The 21880-nt window shown below is 41.4% G+C and overlaps 2 long non-coding RNA genes across 2 annotated transcripts in view; one reads left to right on the forward strand and one right to left on the reverse strand.

The window, feature by feature from the left end:
* The window catches only part of LOC119717452 (uncharacterized), a 40441-nt gene extending 24274 nt beyond the window's left edge, over positions 1-16167 (forward strand). Inside the window, exons 2-3 of the long non-coding RNA XR_005266999.2 lie at positions 4168-4283; positions 16035-16167. This is a non-coding gene — a long non-coding RNA (uncharacterized lncRNA). The remainder of the gene's footprint in view (positions 1-4167; positions 4284-16034) is intronic.
* The window catches only part of LOC140002890 (uncharacterized), a 36620-nt gene continuing 17262 nt past the window's right edge, over positions 2523-21880 (reverse strand). Inside the window, exons 2-3 of the long non-coding RNA XR_011810518.1 lie at positions 6542-6725; positions 2523-4555 (exon numbers count right to left, since the gene is read on the reverse strand). This is a non-coding gene — a long non-coding RNA (uncharacterized lncRNA). The remainder of the gene's footprint in view (positions 4556-6541; positions 6726-21880) is intronic.

Here is a 21880-nt window from a genome sequence, read left to right on the forward strand (position 1 = left end):
ATTCAGAGATGGACAAGATGAAGCCTGTTGATCCCTTCCTGTGTGATATTCATCCTGTCAAAGTTGTTTGAAAGTACAGCACATTCTATATACACTAGGAATGTACTCAACTCATGCATCTTTCGCTGTTGACAATACTATCCCCACCCAGCTCTTAAAATTAAATGATCTTTTGAACAAGTGTTGTAGATCTTGGCATTCTTCTAAACAGACCATGTCCATTTGTTGGCCAGCTTCTTGTAATTATCATTGGCTCTTTTGTTTTTGTTTGGTACTTTAGATTTCTGGAGAATTTCCACAGTAATACAGAGAACATTTTTAGATTTATTTCTCTAGAAGGGTCAATGAGCCAAGGTAAAATAGGTGTAGATGGTTTGTAAAGCAACTGAGAGATTTTGGCCCTGAAAGAGGCTGAGCAAGACTGAAAACACTACAGAAGTCTGCAGCATCAGGTTTAAAAAAATACGAGCAGTCCGTAGCGCTATTAAAGAATTCGGTGCCATGCTTTAAAAGGTAAAATCAAAGAATTCTGTGTGCCATATAAAGTTGAAAGGGAAGCAGTATCCAAAAGGGTTGGGTGACCAGTTTTGAAACACTGTTTGAATAAGATGGATGGATTGGAGCTTGCCGTACTTGGTTTGAGGCCAGGAATAATCTTTTCAAAGCTAGAAGTGCTTTTGATCTCTGCCTACTCCTCCTCATCGCTGTGAATCTCCAGGGATACAACCCTACTGTGCAATACAAGGGAAAGAAAATGTGCTTCAGAGGAGGGAGAGGAAAAAGGAGAAGGAAGCCAAAGAAATAGTATCTGAGAACAACACCGCTGCCTGTAATGACACTGACCCGCTGGTGCCAGTGGAAGAGTTTTGTAATATTTTTCCAGGTCTGCTCTTGTTTTTGATACTGGACTGTGGAGCTGGCTCAGTGATTGTGTACCACCCTCCACCCACTTCCAAGGATTTTGAGAATTGTTTCAGTTTGTATGGACCTGTGACTTGGAAGTAGACACAAAATGTTTTATGGAGCAAAAGTCCCATCAGGAAAAACGGAGCCAAATTGATGGGAGAATTGGCTCCATAGACAAATTGAGGAGTGGGGTCATTTTGTCACTATCTTTATCTCAGCTAGGAGATAGCTATCTTGGAGGTGTAATACAACCTACAAACCTTGGAGGTTTGTAGAGTGCAACAGTCCCAGTGAGTGATTTGGGAAGAAACAAAGGGGAATAATCCATAAAATGATTACAATAGAGGGCTCAGGAGGCACATGGTATTGTTTATAACGGAATTTATGCAGCTTAGTTGGAATGACATCTCAACTCTTGTTTTAAAAAAAAAAAGTATCTTGTCTTTCAAGGACCACATTAGACCTCTTCACTGCACAGTGCTTCTGAAACTACCCTAGCATTAATTTTGGGTCAGACTTAACTTGGAGAGAGTGCTGTATCCATGAGATTACTAAGACCACATCTCCAAGGCAGACCTCTCCGTGGAGGTCTGTCGTAGCCTGCAAAAGCGAGGAAATTAGAAGGCCTTTCTGGGAGCATACAGTCATATCTCGACACCTCTTCTCTACAATTCACTTGCCACTAAGACTGGGACAGAATCATGGCCTCCTGTTGGGTGGCATATCTTATGATGCATGGGAGATTTTAATAAGCTTTTTCTGTGAGTAATATAATCTCCTGGGACTGTGGATACAGGCTCAAGCCATGGAATAAATGTGGCTTTTTAGGCTTACAGTTGTCCTGAGCAACATTCTCCACTCAAAACCCCACCCTGCGCTTGCTGGCGGGAGAGTATAAACAGTCAGTTGGAAACTTCCTCTGGTTTCTTCCCATCCAATTCAGAAATTCCCAGAGTGGAGGTACCCAACAGCACCTCTGGCTGTGGCCACCACACAAATCACTTCTGAAAGGCACCATGGTCATGGCTACAAAGAAGCCTGCAGACCACTTGGGTCCCTGAAGCCCCACAAGGGAGCCAGCACCTCAGGAGCTATGGTGCCGAGCAAATTGCACAGATGCAGATTATCTGTGCTGACTGAGGTGGGTCTCTGCTTTCTGAATTGTTGAAGGGCTAGCCATGCCCCTGTCAGACCTCACGTTCACATCTTGTTTCATTTGAAAGGCTATGCTCCTTTGTTCAGCACCCTGCTTTGCACACGCACTTACTCATGTTGTATACACGAATTGCCCGCTGTTCCTTCTCTGGTCCTCTGCACACATCTAGCCTCGATTTCTGTCAATTCACCTTCACTTTCTGATTGTCACAACATTATTAATTCTCCAGAAATGCTGTACTCTACTGTTTGTCTTCCTTTTGTGTCCAGAAAAATACGCTAATCTTCTCTGGGAAAAAAGAAAAAAAAAAAAAGAGAGAGAGAGAGAAGGGGGAGAAGGAAGGAAAAAGGAAAGGAAAGGAAAGGAAAGGAAAGGAAAGGAAAGGAAAGGAAAGGAAAGGAAAGGAAAGGAAAGGAAAGGAAAGGAAAGGAAAGGAAAGGAAAGGAAAGGAAAGGAAAGGAAAGGAAAGGAAAGGAAAGGAAAGGAAAGGAAAGGAAAGGAAAGGAAAGGAAAGGAAAGGAAAGGAAAGGAAAGGAAAGGAAAGGAAAGGAAAGGAAAGGAAAGGAAAGGAAAGGAAAAAGAAAAAGAATTTGTTGATTCTTTAAGGGGAAGAAAGGATTTCTTGAAGGGAAGGGGGGAGGGAGGAGAGAGAAAAGATTAAAGAAACCTTGTATTTGGCCTTGAAGGCTTTTCTCTTAAAGGTTTTATTAATTTGCTGACAATGTTAATTTACCAGCATCTCCATCAACACTCCACCCGCTCCACAGATCCTTTAGCCAACATTTAAAACCAAACTGAATTCTAGAGAAAACTCACAAGATGTATGGGGAAAAAAAAATCAGCTTGTCAAACTTTATACTGATCAGTGGTTGTACAAAACAAAATGTCAGAAAACAATCTTGTCAAAAAACACACCCTCCTGCCCTGCTCCCACCACCACCACCACTAGCACCTTAAAAATAAATGCAATAAAAAGCAAAAGAAAATAAACCCCTTTTGGACCACTTTGGAGAATGAAAGCTTTGAAAGCAAAACAATTCCATAAAATGATCCAACAGCAATTCAAAATAAGCTGGTCACACAGAATAAGCTGGGTTACAGCATTTGGAAAAACCACTGCATACGTTCCTACCCAAGGTCTGGTAAAGGGCAGCCGCAAATTGTCTGATCACAAAGAAGGAATTTCTCCCTCATTGGTTTGTGGCAAGTGTACGTGAGGCTACGAGTGATGTTCAAATGAGACAATCTGAGCTAGGCTCTACTAAGTGATCCTGTTGCAGTCTCTAGATTTAGTAGCAGTGAAAATGGAGTATGGAGAAAGAAGGAGACAGTATTATACCTGAAGTGAGACAGGAGCCAGTGTAGACAGAAGATGCTCAGGGTCAGCACTGAGCAGTAGGAAAGTCCTAACAGATGTTTTTAAGTATCTTGAGAATGTTGGATAGGAAGAGGATGCTCAGATGTTAGCGTGGAGAGGTTTCCCATCCCCTACAGCTCTGAAGAACTAAGTCAATGGAAGAATTCATGAGAATTAACATTCTCCTTTTTGTGAGACCACTTGAGCTCAGTTATTGAAGGCACGGGGTATCTTCAATCCTCACTAACAATTCATCATGTCAAGGGAAGCTCAGTAGCAAACAGGAGACCCTCAGGTTCTTGCTGAAGTCACTAATATTGGCAGCATTCATTCTTTCAAGTTCGTTCTCCAGGTGTTAAACAGTAAGAGAATTCTCCGTGCTTTCTTACACATCTATGTGCAACCCTTAAAGCTTTCGTGAGCTTGTGTAAGATCAACCTATAAAGCAGAAATGGAATTTAGTGAAGCAAAAGCTGTGGAGCAGCATCATATGCATTGCATTTGGAATCCTCCGCTGTTTTGACTGCTAAATGGGAGGTGCTGTGATTAATCTGTGATTATGTGACTCACCATAATTATGTCTTGTTGAAATTGAATTTATTGAAGCATGAATCATTTCACCCAAATTGGAACTTAATTGCTCTAGTGCAGTAGAAGCCATTTCGCGTTTAGAGAAGAGGTCTTTATATTGGGTGAAACCTTCACCTCCATTCAAACAACAAAAAGATTTTGCATTGTGTCTTACAAGATGGTGAAACGTGTCTCTGAAATGGGAAGAGAAGCCATCAACCCTTAAAGTTCTGTTTGAAGAGCTGGGAAATGTTCTACCAACCTGATGATGAAAAGCTGCTTTAGGCTAAGAAGGTATGTAAATATCGATTTGAGTCTGTGAGGCTGCCGTCGCTATTTGAATGCTGTATCATTCCCCTCAGCCACAGACCTCCCACTGCTTCACTGTTTTTTCTGGGCACATGCTCGCCAGGGCTGGTGTATGCCCACAATAAACCTGTAATTTCATCAGTAAGAGTAGACTAGAGAAATACAGCAAAGATGAGCCTGGCATTCCTGCTTTGGACAACACATCCAGGAGGTTGGAGTATGTGGTAGTCCTGTGGCGTGTCTCTCAACCAGAAGCCCTGTATAACACAGAGAAACCTAAGGTCAACTTGGATTATTTCCCTCATTTTAAAGGAAGAGATCCACAGTTTGTATTCAGTTGTTTGGATTTTTGGATGGAGAAGGCTTTTTTTAAATGGTAATTTTTATGGGTAGACTTTTTGTTCTTTTTTTTTTTTTTTTTTTTTTTTTAAACAGAAAGCCACATTCATTGAAACAGTCTTTGTATTCAGTTTGAGGAAAAAATTTACATATTCTCCTCTGATGTAAAATGGACCCTTTTTCCTAAGCAGATTTTAGTATAATTATTGCTAGCATACATGAAGAAGGATAAACAATGGTTCTCTGGGGTAAGGAGTTTTTTACAGTTGTTAAATTTCCTGCTCTATTTTTAAAATTCCTGCTGCTGCTGTTGTCTATAGCACAGCAGTAGCAAAGACCCACAATAGCAGTTAAGGTTGAAATGGGGATGAAAATTGCTATTGAAAACAAAACCAAAGCTAGGAAATACTTTGCAGTCCATAATGGCCAACCAGACAGAAGAATTATATAGGGCAAAAAATGGGGAAAATTTGCTCCTAGATTTCCCACTACATGTCTATTCAGAGATTTGTCACTAGCTTCTGGAAAAAAAAGGAAAGAATCCTTCTTCATATCACTCGACCTCAGTGCTCTATGTTGGTACTATTGTTTCCCCCCAACTATATTTAGTCAATGGGAAAGTGATGAAGGAGTCCCATCTGGTACATCAGAGGATGCCTTTTTGTTGGGATCACATCTGGTTTACGTTCACACTGAGTCTTGGAAGGGAGATGTGGAGCCAGGGTATTTGCTTGGCTATTACAAAATTGTTACTTATTTCTAGCAAGGCACCCTTGAAAGCAAATATTCAGTGCAAAAGAGCTGGGCTTTACAGACATCGAAAGGGAAAGAGATTGGGAGGGGGGGGAGAGGACACAACACTCTGAATGTGTCTGTCATATGTGATGAATTAGTTATCAAAAAGGTTTCCTGTTCAAGAGGAGAGGCTGTGTAAGGTATTAGCATCAGAATGCTAATCTTCTCTTCAGAAACTGCCTCTCTAGAGAGGGCTTTTACTGACCCTGTCAAACAACTTTCCAGTTTTCAGTTTGTTACTGGAAACACTGGTTCTTGTGTTGGTCATACACAATCCTTTCATTTTTTCAAAGACTCAGCCTGTTGACATCTATGACAATCATTTTATCCCCAGACTTCCTGCAATCTGGAGATTTGTCCCATCATGGTTTCTGGCAGAGACTTTTCTTTCGTCTACTCTCGTTTTTTTTTTGGAGAGAGGGAGACACTTCAAGTTTTTTCATTGCCAAAAATAGGTTTTCAGGACACAATATATGGCACTTTATGCATGCAGAGATGACAAGAGAAAACCTTTTGTCTAGAATTCCAACTTCAAACCATTGTCACCCACTATCTGTATTTTCTGAGGTCCATCCATTCACGGCCAGAATGGTACAAAAAACTTTTGAAATTAATCTCAAGCATGCTGCTAGATCAGTCCTCTTCCCACCCTTGTGTTCATTTCTGGTTTGACATTGCTGCATGTCTTGTATTTCAGGGAGGGTGTACAATCAACCATGCTCCAGGAGAACACACAATTTCAGATCTGGGGCTCAGAAACCAGTCTCTGCATTCCCCTGTCCACTGAGTAGCACACAGTCCCTGAGCAAATGGACAGCCATGGCTTGCAAGAGGATGCAATAGATATGATATAATATATATAATAGATATCCCAAGACTGGGATAAGCACCTGTTCTTTACCTTAGCACAATATTCGATATTTTTTTTCTGGTTCTCTGCACCTGCCAGGTGGAGTTTAGAGCTGCAGACAGGCTGTAAAGATGCACAGGGAGTAGAAGTGCTAGCAGCATTGTGGGCCAAAGAGTCAGAGAGGCAAAGATGGTAGTAAAGGAGAACTTCTAAAGTCATTGTACTACTTCATCACCAAGCAGATCTGTGGATACCTCACCTTTACGTAGTAGGAGGAATGGAGAAAACAATGACATTTCAGGATCAAGATAGTAAATCACTTTTCATATAATGATCTGGCATTTCTCAGAGATGTTTTGGCCCTTCTTGGGTCAGCAGTCAGGCACTGTAGCTGCTGAGGGAGCTTACTATTCTGGAGGATGGCTTCTGCAGCTCTTTCCGGGCTGTACCAAAAAAAAAAAAAAGGCAAATCCTTTTCGAATAATTCTATTCTTCGTGTTTGGATGACTTTTTAGTTTTAAATATCTTAAAGTTATATAACTTGTTATAAATTTATATCTACCTATCCATTTATCTATTTGTCCATCTGTATTTGTTGAGAAACATACAAACCTTACCATCAATGTTTTGCTGTTATTATCCTGCTTTCCTTTCTGCTTTTTACCACATAAACAAAAAACATTTTAGAAAGCACTCAGGAAAAGTCCCTCCAGAAGACATTTAAAGAAAGAAAAAGCAAGTTTATTTTCTTTTTAACCCTCCCATTATTTTTCTGAAAGTTGCTACTCTCCTCTCCATCACCCCTGCAGATGTCTCCACCAAATCAAAACTTTTACTCTAGAGTGGCTTCCTCAGGAAACTGGGTTTAATGTGGTCATGTTGTTTATGTGTCAGCCCATACAACCTCCAGCTAACAGCTTTGTAACCTGACAGGCAGGGGAGAACGCCTAAAAATATTGTGCCTATCATATTTCATCAAAATAAGCAAGTGGAGAAAGGAGAGAGACTCTCTTGCTTGGGGATCACACCTTTTATTGAACACTGGAGAATCCATGCAAGTCAGAGCTTTTGGAAACGAGCTTTCATTTCTTCCTCTGCTTATGGAACTACTTTGTCTGTGGGCTGTCACTGCTCTCCCTAATTACAGTCCCTTCCCCTGGGCTGTATCGCTTTTTCAGCAAGTGTGAAATATTGTCTTGGAATCCATCATCTCACGATTCACCTTGGGTCTGGCCTGGAGGATTGTGCAATTTCTGCGGTCTGCTCCAGTGCAAACAGGAAAAAGAATCCGAGCCTCGGTTTTTACAATGTGCAGCTTGCATGCAGGAAACGGATCGACTCAGCAGCATCTCTGGGACATTTATTGCTCTCTGCTCTCTCGCCAGCAAGGCCTGGGCCATTAGCTCTGCTGGCGGACAGCTCTGAGCCATTGGCGTTTGTCGGGCCTCTGGTGGCCCATCATCCTGCTGGAGGTCAGCTGGAACAGGGCTGGAGGAGTCTGCAGGCGCTGCTTGGGAAATAGGGGATGGCTTCTTCCTCTTCCAGAGAGGCAATGTGAACAAGTGCGATGCTCCTGCTTCTCCTTCACATCATCCTGACCTGCTCCAAGTTACAAGCTCGATCCGTTCGTTTGTTTTTCATGGCAGCCCTAAATCAAGTGCTAATGGCACAGCCAGCTGCACTCTAGTGAAGATCATTGGATCATCCATCCTTACTCAAAGGACCTGCTTTCCTCACCCACCTGCTACATTTTCCACCCAGATCAGCTGCAACTTTCTGCTTTGGTCTTGCACCTTCTGAGGATGACCTTCTGTGGACAGAGATAGAGCCTTGGCGCACTAGGTTGAAGTCTTCAGCTTTTTTATTAAGGCACTTACACTCAGATGGGATGAATCCCCATCCTGCCTGCAGTTGTGTTTCTATAGTCATTGATACTATACAAATCAATCCTACAGCTCACTAGTGAGCAGCTCATGCCAGGTAAAACATGCAATCTTTAAAAAAGTCTTTCTCCCACACTTTTCTTGCCGTCCAAATCCAGCAAGGAATAGTTTCTTTTTCTGAATTAATCTTAGTTTCCATTGACATGTTTTCTTCTCAGTTAACTTTACTCAGAGAGGAAATGGTTTAATCCTTGCTATATTCTGAAGGCGAGGAATTTGCCCAGTAATCTGACCCACCATGCAGATGTTCAATGATGGGACATCTGGTGGGACACGTGGAGATGCAGCACTGATATTTTGGGATTCCCCCTTCTGGCTTTCTAGACTCCGTCCTCTGGTACTGAGTTGCTGAACTGGGTCGCTTCTTCCCAATAAGTACCTTTCTCCCTCTCTAGATGTTGGTTTCTCTGCATTTTATTAACTGCATTGAGGTTACTAGCCCACAGGAGAATATATTGCCTGGGACCGCAAATCCCAGAAGGCAATGCATTGGTGAAGCATGACAGGAAGTCTTGGTAGGAGCTCAGAGGAAGGGATCCTATACAGGCAGTCTCAGGGCTGAAGTGTTTTCGTTGTTTACATGTTAAATGTCAAAGCAGGATATTTTGACATTTACAAATAATAATAAAAAATAGCTTTTGACATTTCCACAGAATAAGAATTATGGATTTATTTTTTTTTCTTTAACCTCATGTTTTGGAACCTAAAGCAAATTTGAAAATGTCAGACTTTCCCAAGGGTTGGAGATTCAGAATTTTTTCTCAGCTGTAGTTGTGATGCTTGGGATTACCTCTGGTAGCCAAGGGATCCACAGCCCGAACAGTGCAGCACTCTGCAGGCTCAGGCAGAGAAGAAGAATTTCCTCTCTTTGTTCTGTATTTTGAAAGACCTCGTTTTTAAATCCATTCCTCCATTATCTGTTACAGTTTTGCAAACTAGGCAATTCCATCTAATAGCTTTTTTCTTTACTACGGAGCAGTCCGACTGCTTAACCCTGCCTAAAACCAGGAGTGTAAAATTCTTAAGGAAATAAAATTTAATAAATAAATAAATAAATAAATAAAGAGAGAGAGAGAGATTAGTGCTCCAGTTGGGACCAGCTATGATAATTCTCCTTCTACAGTTCAGACTGAGGTTGTGTCTACCCCGTGACCACCCCTGGCTGGGGCACAAAGATCTGAATTCTGAAAGATGGACAACATTTTTCCTGGATATTTCATATCCCACCTCACTACAGGGACAGTTTTTGATGCCAGCTTCTACCCTGTCAGCAGAAAGTGTGTTACACTAAGGAAAAACTGAAAAGCAATGAGAATTGGCAGACTATTAAACAGAAACCAAACATGAGAGACACAAGTCATTATCCAGAGAATCTGCTAATACATTCACGTGTCAAGTTTTTATTAAACAAGATTTGGATTTGATACTGCAGGCCCAAGGGAGCTTCTATCTGACAAAACGTTATGCTTTTCAAGAAAAGGAGGGTAGATGGGGGAATAGAAAATGTCACTGAGACAACTTTAAAAAGAGGCTGTGAATACGTTCCCTTGCACTAGGAGGTCGGAGCACTAAGCTGATTGCCTTTGGACTTGGTAGTGTAAGGAAAACATGTCTGAGACTTGTGATCCTGACCTGTGGGGGACTGTTGAAGTTCAGGCATGTGCCACTGCAAACAGGCTGTCCTCTGAGATGTGCCACATCAAGGTCTAATGCACTCAGTTATGGCTTTAGCCTTGAACAGGAAGTCTGGCAGGATGCACAGGGCCACACCAAAAAGCTCTTGATCCTGAGGCCTGGTCTGTCTGGTGATGTTGCCCAGTGACAGCTGCTCCGAGATAAGCGCAAGAAACCTCATGAGCAAAAGCCACGGGTTATGGGGAGACTTTTGATAGAATGGTTTTCACCCCACAGCTGTAGGACGTATTTCATTTTTGTTTTAAGATTCACTGTTGCAATGCCAGATGCTTAAGCTCTTACTGAAGATGACAAAACTTTGGTTGACAACCATGGCTCTGTGATGGTGAAATACACAGATTCAAGTTCTACAGATAGCCTAGGAAAAGCCAGTCGAGCATATATATATATATCCAAAAGAAAAAGTAAGTAAGGTGACACAATCTAATGGGAATCATCAGAAAGGTCAATAAAGGCACAAGGGTTACCACCATCTACCCTTAGGGGATAACAATGGCTGCAAACAAGAATCTGACATGGTCTTGCCGACTACTTGATAATTTACTAGTGCTGGCTCCAGACCACATTCCTCTCAGGGTGTGAGTAAGCAGGAAAGGATATCGCATGTTGTTGAAATCCAGTAGACTGTCAGAAGCTCCTGGAACAGCTTTGCCTACACAGAGGCATGCAGAATGGTTCACCTGAATTAACTAGTGGGTTGAATTTAAAGTTGGTGGTTAAACTGCATTGAACCCCTGGATAGACCATCTCATTTGGAATTAATGTGGCTTCCATCTGATTTACCTTAATTCACTTTGGAACTGAAGTTAATGACTTAAATCTTAGGAGGGGAAAAAAAAAAAAAAAAGAAAAAAAAAAAGTGCCTGTAAGATGGTATTTTAATGATCTTGGGAACAAATTGACTTGTCAAAGTTATTTTGAGTTAAATAATCTGTTTAAAAAAAAAAAAAAAAAAGCTAATACAGATTCATTTTTTCTTGAATGTCTCTTTGCAAATAAATCTGTTCAGATAATGGCTTTCTCATTCTGTGAAACTTTCTGAGACTTCAAAAATTTTTTCATGTCCCACCACAGGATAAACCCAAACCCTTTTGTAGTGGTTTTTGTTCATTTAGTTGAGATTTTTGGGGTTTTCTCTCTCTCTTCCCTCCCTCCCTCTGAACAAACAAACAAAAACAGTCTCTCCTCTCTGGAAAAGAGTCAGCTGACTAAAATAGCAAAGAGATCAGCTGGGGAGGGAACCATTACCCCTGTGAAGTCAACAGAGGCTTAAGATGATCTTTCAACTGTTTATAATTATGAATGAGGTGGTAAGACCCCAAAATATCATCCTCCTAGTCTGAGACTTGGTCACGCTTATTCCAAGACATATATCCTCTATATCAACAACTATTCTGAACTGAAAGCATCTAGATTTGATCAGAAATTCCATCACCAGCATGAGAAACCTACCCTTATTGAATGTTTGGGTTTGTTTTATTTTACAATAATGCTTTCTTGCAAAAAGATGTGGGGGAAGAACGTTGAAACAGCAACATTTTCTAATGACAACATATTTAGTCAACAATCCTGGCTGTCTGCAAAATACCATTTCCTGCACTGTGACCTTTATATGTTTCTACTGGCTACCTCAAGGGCTGCACTTACATGTCTGCTTTTTTTGGTCCCCCTTGTTGCACAGCCTAAACAATCCCACTCTCTGGGAGATTTAGAAATGCATTTATCCATCATCCAGATTGAATCAAGGGGCTGTCCTGTCACATGCTTCAAATGACCTGGACCTGAAGCAAGAATGTAACAAGAGTAAGGAAACCCAAGATAATGGGCTAAGTGATGTCAAGTGAGTCTAGACAAAGTGAAGTCTAGACATCTGAATCCTTAGGCTTGTTAAAGATTGTTAGGTTTAGGATTTAAATAATCTCATTCCTAATTTGCCACTGATTTCTGAAGGACTGATGCACCCAGAAATGTTTGGGAGATTTTTTTTCTGATAGCTAGGTTATCCCTGTTAGGGCCCATATAGCCAAAGTAAATTAATGCTGATTCCTTAGCATGAAGTTTAGACCATAAATGAAGAGAACTCATATGGAGGCCAACAATCAAACTTATTTCACAAACTACAGTGATGAAGAAAAAGAAGTTATGAGCATTTGAATTCAGAACTTGGATCTGAGAGCAACAGTAGTACAAGGAACATAGCCATTAAAATTCATGGCAACTCATACCAGCTGCTGATGTATCCTGGTGAATGAAGTTGTAGAAATTCATCTTCTCTTCCCAACATGCATAACGAATCAAGGGTGTAAGCAAGCATATCTGAGAAGTAGCTTCTCAGTGAAAATCACCAAGGAAAGCAGCTTGCCAAAAACACCTGGCTTGCCAAAGCCAATAGCTTGAAGTCAGATGAAGACAAACAGCATCACCTCCCCAGGTCCATGATTTTGGGTTATTTCAGTTGTATTGAAGGAGTCTTGCTGCATCCTCACTGCCGAGAACTGGTGGGTCTTTGTTGATGGGTTTGAGCAATACCTAATCACCACTCTGCAACTAGCTTGGTGACAGCTACAAATGGTCCTAGAAAAGGAAATCAGTCAGAAATTTGATCAGCTCACACTTCTGCCTGTTTTGAGGAAGGTAACATCTTGTATCTAGCAATATCCCAACACTGTTGACTAGGAGCCCTGACTTTTGGGGGAGAGATGATATTTGCAGAACAACAGGGATTTAATGAGGCACCTTCACGCTGTTGCTCTAATAGAGTCCAGCTGCAGCTTCCCCAAGGAGTAACACCTGTGTGGTGTATCTTTACATAGTACACCTTGGTACTTTGGGATAAAGCCTTTTCTGTGTCCTGAGCTCTGAGAATATGGGCCCCAGAAGACCAAGGAAGTTATGCAAATGTGGTTTAACCAAAAGGCACCTATATCCATGGTGAGAGGTTCACCCCGCCAGGTCTTTTCAGGGATGCAAACACATGTTATGTCACATTGTACCATGTCCTCACTCAGTTATCCTCTACATTAGCCTATGACTCCATCCAGCTGTGTGTTTTTCCATGAATTTTTCACTGGAAAAGGAGTCTTTGGGTCACTGAAATTAAAACTAGAATAGTGTATGAGAGCGCCTGTACTTGGGGGAGACCCATAAACTCCCAGCAGGGGTTGAGAATGGGGGAACTTGTTTGGATAGCTGGGGCAATTGCTTATTCAATGCATTCCTCTGTGTCCATGGCCAGTTTACAGTATTCTTTAAAACCTCCGGTAAACTTGATGAGGAAGCAGGAATAGAAACAAGACTGGAATTCCCAAGCAGGTTGGGGAGGGTAAAATTTCAATCTGCTGCATTATTGGAGAACACGTGAAGGAACAGGTCAATGTTCATGAGACAGAACTAGCAAGTTACGAGCTAAATTAATACACATTTTTTTGAGAGAAAGAATGAGAGAGAGAGAGAAGGAGAGAAGGAGAGAAAGAAAGAGAGGAAGGAAGGAAGGAAGGAAGGAAGGAAGGAAGGAAGGAAGGAAGGAAGGAAGGAAGGAAGGAAGGAAGGGAGGGAGGGAGGGAGGGAGGGAGGGAGGGAGGGAAAAGAGAGAAAGAGAGAGAGAGAGAGAGAGAAAGAAAGAAAAAAAGAAAAAGAAAGAAAGAAAGAGAAAGAAAGAAAGAAAGAAAGAAAGAAAGAAAGAAAGAAAGAAAGAAAGAAAGAAAGAAAGAAAGAAAGAAAGAAAGAAAGAAAGAAAGAAAGAAAGAAAGAAAGAGAGAAAGAGAGAAAGAGAGAAAGAAAGAGAGAAAGAGAGAAAGAGAAAGAGAGAAAGAGAGAGAGAGAGAAAGAGAGAAAGAGAAAGAAAAGAAAAAGAAAGAAAGAAAGAAAGAAAGAAAGAAAGAAAGAAAGAAAGAAAGAAAGAAAGAAAGAAAGAAAGAAAGAAAGAAAGAAAGAAAGAAAGAAAGAAAGAAAGAAAGAAAGAAAGAAAGAAAGAAAGAAAGAAAGAAAGAAAGAAAGAAAGAAAGAAAGAAAGAAAGAAAGAAAGAAAGAAAGAAAGAAAGAAAGAAAGAAAGAAAGAAAGAAAGAAAGAAAGAAAGAAAGAAAGAAAGAAAGAAAGAAAGAAAGAAAGAAAGAAAGAAAATATTCAGAGCCAAACTTTTAGGAAAGACCACAGAGAATTAACCTTGCAAGTCTTGCTAATAAGAGTCTGGAGACCCTTCCATATGTACTCTCATCTTCTCCCCCCGGTCTGTGCTGAAAACCTACCCTCTGAGGGTTATCTGAATGCTGCTAACAGGAAGGCAGCTAAACATTTGTCTTGAAGCAAGGACAGAAAGAAAAATGAACCAGGGTTTTTCTTCTCCTCCCCATAAAACTTGAGCACTTATATTCAGAGTGAATACAGACAGCCCTGGGACCTGTATAAAGGAGTAGCAACTGGCTGTAAGCACCATAACTTGCAGCACATCCCACACTAAAATGGGGATAGCTAGGGAATAACAAAAATAGACTAATAGAATGAGCCTGGTCTAGCAAATTCCCAACACCCAGCTCGGGGAGATGTGAAAAGTAAAGGGAATTAATTGAAGAGGATGGAATGAGATCTCTGTGGCCAGATGAGGGAGAAAAAAATGTAAGGGGAGAATGGGAGTGCATAAAAGCATTTGATGTCTTCCAGTAAATCTTGCAACATTTGCTCATCAGGAGCAGTTCAGTTCTACACAGACTGCTGTTGTCTGTGACTTGCCCCTTTCTCTTGATGCTTCCTCCTAGGGATGCTCGCTGAATGAGCGCTTTTGTTTTCCATTGGCTTACGCTCAGGAAGGAAAGAGGACGTATCCTCCTTGTATTCAGTTATTGTGGTGGGGAAGGAAAGCAAGAGGAGCGTTTGAATCTGTGAGGCAAAAGTAGCACGTTTCAAATGATCTGACTGGCTCAGATGAGACCTCTCCTGGGTGTAAAATATTTGCCCAGGCTTACTTTACATCTCAGGTGTTTGCCAGTTCCCTGTACAACTCTTTGTGTGCCTCTTCAAGCACAACTGAGTGACCTTTGAAGCGCAGTCATGAATCTTATTTCTCTGCAATTTGAGCCCATGGAAATTGAAACCCACGGGAGTCCATAGTGCAAACCATTGCACATACAACTTGAGGGCATCAGATCCAAACTTCTCTGAATTTCTAGCGGGAAGGTTTGGATGTACGGCTGTGGAAGAGCGACTATACCTTATGAAGATCATGTACATAAAGACCTCAAAGATGTTGATATCAAGTGGGAGATTTTTCATTCTCCTAATATGTCACTGAGCTTGGAGAAGAGAGTCAGATTTCCCAGATTCTGTGGAAATTTTGCTATAAATTGGAGAAAATATGCACAAATTCTGCCTAACCAAAATTTCTGCCTGGCAGATATTCCAAAACAGTTCTTAATATTTTTTTTTTATTACTGTTCAATGAAAATTTGATTATTGATTTTTGCTTTGCTCTGAATGTGTATTAACCTGAAGAGCTTAAATACTATGTTCCCTTCTAGGTATTACCTCTAATGACTTCACAGTCCTACAAAGGGGGCTGTCCGTGCCTGTTGAATGTGTTCCCAACACTGTTTTCCCAGCATTGTTTATAGGTTCTTTTCTTTAACAGAAACAAACAAACAAACAAAAAAGCCATTGGTTTAATAAGAGAAACAAAGAGAACTCCTCAAGCTCTGTTATTTGCTAAATAAGAGCAATTAAAGATAGGACCATATATTTTGCTTGTTCCCTGTCCCTTCATAAATAAAAATACTTCAAACCAGGTTCTTACAGGAGAGTTACAATATAGACCTTTGCATCCTGCAGTCAGAGACGATGCACACAAGTTTGATCTCTCAGGCTATCATCACCTCCAACTAAAATGATTTCCAATTTACTCAAAGGCAATGCTAGCTGGAAAGACAAAAAGAGTTTATTTTTGTCTTTTGCTTTTCTTTTTTTTCTTTTTTTTTCTTATTTAAGCTTTTTCAAAGAATAAATCTTCATTTTGGGGGTGGAAATTCCTCCTGGCACTTGGTTCAGAGGACATAAAGGGGAAAAAAATACACCCTGTCTATTTTTATTTTTAAATAATTAATGTGGTTTAATTGGTCACTTCACAGGAATGCTTCGGCCTGTTTGGTGCTGATGGAATTGTGGTGAGGTTAAAGAAAAGAGGAGGTTCAGCGTGTACACAAACTGTCCAGTTTATGAGGCATCTGGTGCTGGTATGAAAAATAAAATATGGCCATCATGCATGATGTGCCTCAGCTTTACTGATGTGAATCCAGACACTATAAACCACACATGCGAATCGTCCTGAAAGCTACTTAAGCACGATTTGGTAAGCCCAAAATCAATGAAGAAAACCATGACCTTGTGATAGCAGGAGACAGGTGAATCTCCCATTGTCGTTTTTCATTTTTTTGAGAAAGGGCTGGTGTTGGGGATTTCATTGGACAGTAAGAGGACACGATATTGTGTAAACGTGTGAAAATGCAACTTTTTCTGTCACACGTAGCTTGAGAATAACATCAAACGTGACAGCCATACAGTCATTGAAGACTGAGGGAAAACACACGAAAGGTGTACCTAGCACAGCCAGGTTGCAAGGTGGTGGGTCTGACAGACTGGTGTCCAGATGTGAGACGTGAGCCTTCTTCTCATGGGGGTGTGATGCAGCTGTGCACCATTAGACTTGCCTGTGAATGCGTGCCCAAAGCCAGGAACACTTATACCCGAGAAGCAGTCTGGTAGTTGAACACCTCCAGATGGATCATTTCACTAAATTCCTTCCAGTTGAGACTTGACCTAGGCCAGGTTTTAAGCACTTTCTTGCGTAAGCACAGTTTGCAAGCACAAATGTGTGTTTTGGGCATACTGTGTTGGATGCACATGCTCTCTGCTTGAACACAGGGGATTTTGCAGGGCAAGACCTTTTAATTACTCTATTTCCTTCTAATGGGTCTGTTGCTCTGCAAGTAGCATTTGCATCTGTCCTGCAAACTCTCGGCTAGAGTCCTGTTCTAAAACAACGCGCTTATACATGGGCTAGAGTCTCTTTTCAGACAATAAGCCAACAAGTCTTACAATGCAAGTGTATTTTAGACTGTGCCAAGTGTATTTTAGACTGTGTACCATTCCACATCAAAAGATGACTGACGCCTTCACAGTCTGTGAGGTGATCTACTGAGCTGGAAGACAAAAATAGATACAATCTGAAGCTTGTCCATAAGGAAGCCAAGTATTTGAAATGGATGACATTGTCTCTCTGGTTGCTCTCTGGTCTACTGAATGAGAGCTGTATAGATGTAGCCAAAACAGGGTGGGGGACAATCCCAAACTGAAAGCTGCCTATGCCCAGTGTGAATGAGAAGTTACCTAAAATATCAAGATGGGGTATCTGCATCCCCATTATCACCAAGAAAAGCTGAAACAGACCTCAAACTATCATCTGTCTATCCAAATGAAAACCTGAGTATATGAACTTGCAGAATGCGCGTCAGAGTCATTTCAGGCTGTTATTCCTGATCTCAGCATCTTTTTTTTTTTTATTATTTGGCCTTTTCCTTTATAATATCAGCAATAAAATCTAGTCACAGCAGTATCCTTTCATCCTGCTAGGATATCCTGAAAGGCTTATGTAGTTTAAGTAGGTAATAAATTGAAGTGATATTCAAAGGTAACTTTTCATCAGTAATATCTTTTTTTCCTCACCTTTGTGTCTCACATTTTTACCATCAGTATTTCCCAGTTTTGCTGTAATCATGAGTGACTTACTTATATTCTTTATTGTTGGGTAGATGTGTGGATCTGGCTTGAAAAAGTTCCTATTTTTCAGGCAAGGCCAAGATCCATCAAATTCCGCAATGGTGCTTTTGGGTTCTCAGGTAAAAGCTGTTAGTCCTCAACTTTCTAATTCCCCAGTTTGTTTGTATTTTAGAGGGGCCAAAAGTAAACAACCAAGCCAGCAAACAAAAATAACCAACAGAGACAACCTTCCCAGTGATATTCCTGGAGATGAATAGCATCCAACTCTCTAGTCCTCCAGCCTGTGTCTAAGACTACATAAGGCTCAAACCACAGTTGTCAGCTTTACTCTGCTGCATTGACAGCTCCAGGTTTTCACGTGGCATCGTATTTCTGGTAGATGATTCCTGGAGAGTAGACCTGAGCTCCTGCAAGAAATTACTGGATTCTGTGCTTGCCATGCTTCAGAGATGGCTATCTCCATGGGACTGATCCATAACCAGACGTGCACCTGTGCCCAGACTCCCAGGTTGGTAGCCAGTTGTCTCCTTGTTCCAGAAGACGATAGCTGGATGCCTCCATGCAGGCCACACTCTGTGCCTATAAACTAAGAGACATTTACCTCAATTTAAAGGCAGGTGTTACCGACTTTCTGGCACGGCTCATGCACGCGCAGAGTTCCACGTGGCTGGCACCTTGCCCAGCTGCTGCTGACCGGCCATGAAACGTGAGCTGTGTGGGCTCTTCAGCACTGCCTTTGGCCATGGGCGATCCCAGCCAGCCACGTGCTTGGGGTATGCCTCTCTTCTCATAATTCTGAGGGTAACAGGCCCTTGCAACAAAGGTGCTCGAAACCTGGCTTGTGTCTTCTGAAAGGCTAGGAAGGCAAATAGCCATGCTGGCTCAGCCAACAGCTGGTAGCTCTGCTCCGTGAATACAGCCCAAAAGCACCATTTTGCAGAACAGTTTTCATTCATGGGATCCTTTCAGGACTGAAGCTTGGCTGTTTTGATGTATATGCTATGAACAGAGCCCATCCCTGTTCCAAAAAAAAAAAAAAAAAAAAAAAGCCTGCTTTTATGCTGTGGTACAAAAGGATTGTTTTGTTCCTGCAGCCTGATTCAATTTTAAACCCAATTTTTATAGCTCCTATCTGTATAGACTTCCAGTAAGACTATTCTCATCTGAGCAAAAATTGGTTTGAGGAAGTTTTACCACAAACCCTTAAATACTTTGATATGACAGTATCCATTGCACTGACAAAGTCAAGGTTAAAAATAGAGTTTACAGGCTTAAGTTTGGCATTCAAGTTGACTGCAATATTGCAAAACGATTTAAAGTCAGCAAAATAATGTTTAACATGTCCCGGATCCCAGATCTCCTTGGAGGAACAGGAGAAAAAGAAGCAAAAAAGCTAAACAACCACAATATCAGGTCAGATGGTAATTTACTGCTGCCAAGCCTCCTCCATACAAAATCATTGCAGATGCTTCTTGGTCAGTGGCAGTCTAAACAAGCAGTGAAACATTTACAGCTGTAAGCCTGCATGCCTCTTTCCCTTCTGGAAGGGAAGGTGCATGGTTTCAGAGAGGACCCTGATCAAGTGAGGATCCTGTGGCAGGATCAGGGCAGGTCTGAAGCTAAAAGAAAGATTTTGATGGGGAGACGCCTGGGTGGTTTATGTGTTCCTGCAAGGGAGGGTGAGAGGGTTTTGTTGCCAAATCACTGATCCTTTTTGCACTGTTGTGTATGGAGGACGTAAGGGACTCACATTAGCTACACAGAAGGAAAAGGAACATTTTGTTTCCCATGACACATAGTTACTAATTCTATCTCTTTTTACCCATTTATTTCTCTTGGTATTTTGGGGCTGAGGTTCAGCTAGAGACAGGTTATGAGGCAAACATCCCAGTACTGATGGAGGTAGTGTAGTGAGAATATCTTCCGGAGCAAAGCAGGTATGAGTACTCATAACCTCCAGATTAAACCCATTGCTAGATTTGGCATTAGGAATGATTTTTTTTTTTTTTTCCATTGCTCAGGTCTGGTGCAGATTAGTTTGGAGAGATCTTGTTTTTCTTCATAAAGTAGGATTATAATTTGTTCTTTAGGACTCCCACCATGACAAACTCCTTCCAAAAGTGAAGGAACCAGGAGAACAGTCTGTGCTAGCTCTCATCCAAAGTTCATGACTGTCCTTGTACCCTTTTAGCTTTATATAACAGATCCCAAGCTTCAAAAGGGTGTATATGAATGTTGTTGGGAGACAAGAAGCAGTTCTGAATATGTTTTTTTCCCTACAGGTTTATACATGTAGACCTGAAACTATCAAAATGGGGTTTATTTTCTGCCACGCAATGTACTTTTTTCTGTCCATAGTGTGTTGTAGTTTGGAATGACTTGCATTGCACCATCACTGAAAAACCTCAGCAAAAAATCAGGGTGTTGTGCTAGGAACTCAGTCACTTTATTACAGGCTGACCGATTTGCAAGGCTCCCCAGTGCCTCCTATTATAACACATGCTGCTTTCAGTTGTTTATGGTTTTGCCAAAGCTGAATGTTTGGGTTCAGGCTGGCTATGCTGGATATATGCCTTCAAGCTGAATTGTTTTCTGTTGTTTATTTTCCACCCTCCAAATACCTAACAGGTCTATCTTGACCTTACAAATATCTAAAGTCATACAGTCACCATTTTCCAGGCCTGGGTTTAAGCAATACTGAGGAGAATCTGTCAATAAGCAATGACCCACAGAAGGAATGAAAGCACTAGGAAAAGGTCAGGAAGTTCTTGGAGAAGCCAAGAATTGCAACCAGGTTTCCCAAGCTCATGGACTGTGTTTTAACTCTCAGACCATTCTTGTCTCCTACTGATAAGACAAGTCTGGAGTTCAGAGAAGCCAGAAGCTTTGGATCAGTTCGGTTTGGGGATCTTTTCTACAAATAGTTTTCCTTGTACACCTTGTGTCAGATATGTTTCATTCTACAGTATCTCTGAATACCAGTCCTGTTGCAGCCCTACAGGCATCTGTGGTAACTACAGACTCTGCTGAATTTCCCAGAAATGAAGCCAGATCCTGTCCAAACAAGAAGTAATGAAGCCCCTTCCATGGGGAAGATGACTTGGTAGCAGGTAGGGGGCAAAAATAGAAAAAATGAAGGTGGGGTGAGAACAGGAGAGCAGAGCTAACATGCAGCACCTGATTTTTCCATGAAGAGGTCCAAGATATCTGTCAGTGCTGCCCAATGGTAATCAGTCTAGGTCAGGAAAGCCGGTGATAGATCCCACAGTTGGCCCTGCTTTATACTTCTCCCAGTTCTGTGGATGGCCAGCTTGGTCCTGGCCTCATCATTACTGAAGGAGTCATCCTTTGACTCCCTGAGAATGGACAGAGGAAGAAAGCACTACCAGAACCTCAATGGAAGGTCCCAGGGGGCTTCACAGAACCTACAAATTCCTTCTTGGGATACAGCTACAGCCTCAGCTACCTTCATGTCTACATGGGGAGGGTTTTGGTCACGGCAAACCAGCTGCTGGAAAGAGATCCTGAAACCTTGGGGGTTTCAGGAGAGAACACTGAAGTGTGAGGAAAATGCTGCCATGAAAGGTTTTTTCAATGGGAAAGTTGAGTGAAGCTGGTTGCTTCCTTTCCCAAACCAACAATAAACACACCAGGTGCAGTTCGCCCTAGAAATCTGCAAGAGCTCACCATCCTTTGAAGCCAAAGCTGATGGCAGCACAGACTTGCAAAAAAATAATTTGGAATATTTTTGGAGGGACAAAATAGTGTTAAACAAGTTATTTGAGGTTCAAAAAGATCTGATATCATTGTCTCTCTCTCATGGTGACCACACATGACCACAGTGTCATGGACCTAGACAGCGCTCCTAGGGAAAGGTTTGGCCTAGTTCACCCTGGCGTAGTTCATCCTAACTCATGGTAGTAGTCAGAGACAGACACATCTCTGTGACATGCTCTGGCCCCAGAACACTACACTTCTGTGAAATTTCCTTATTTTGAAAATACACCAATGAGCTCTAGTTTAAATTTTAAGTAATACATAAATCACGTCAGATTTTGGCTTAAAACACAATGCCTTTAAGAAAAAAAAAAAAAAAAAAAAAAAAAAAGTATATATGTGTTCACTAATCCAGCCAAGAACTGTAATAAACTGTCAACATCAGTCTTGTTCACTTCATTTTGGGGTCTTGCTAGTCCTC

This window comes from Anas platyrhynchos, chromosome 7 (assembly GCF_047663525.1).
Source record: "Anas platyrhynchos isolate ZD024472 breed Pekin duck chromosome 7, IASCAAS_PekinDuck_T2T, whole genome shotgun sequence".
Lineage (NCBI taxonomy): Eukaryota > Metazoa > Chordata > Aves > Anseriformes > Anatidae > Anas > Anas platyrhynchos.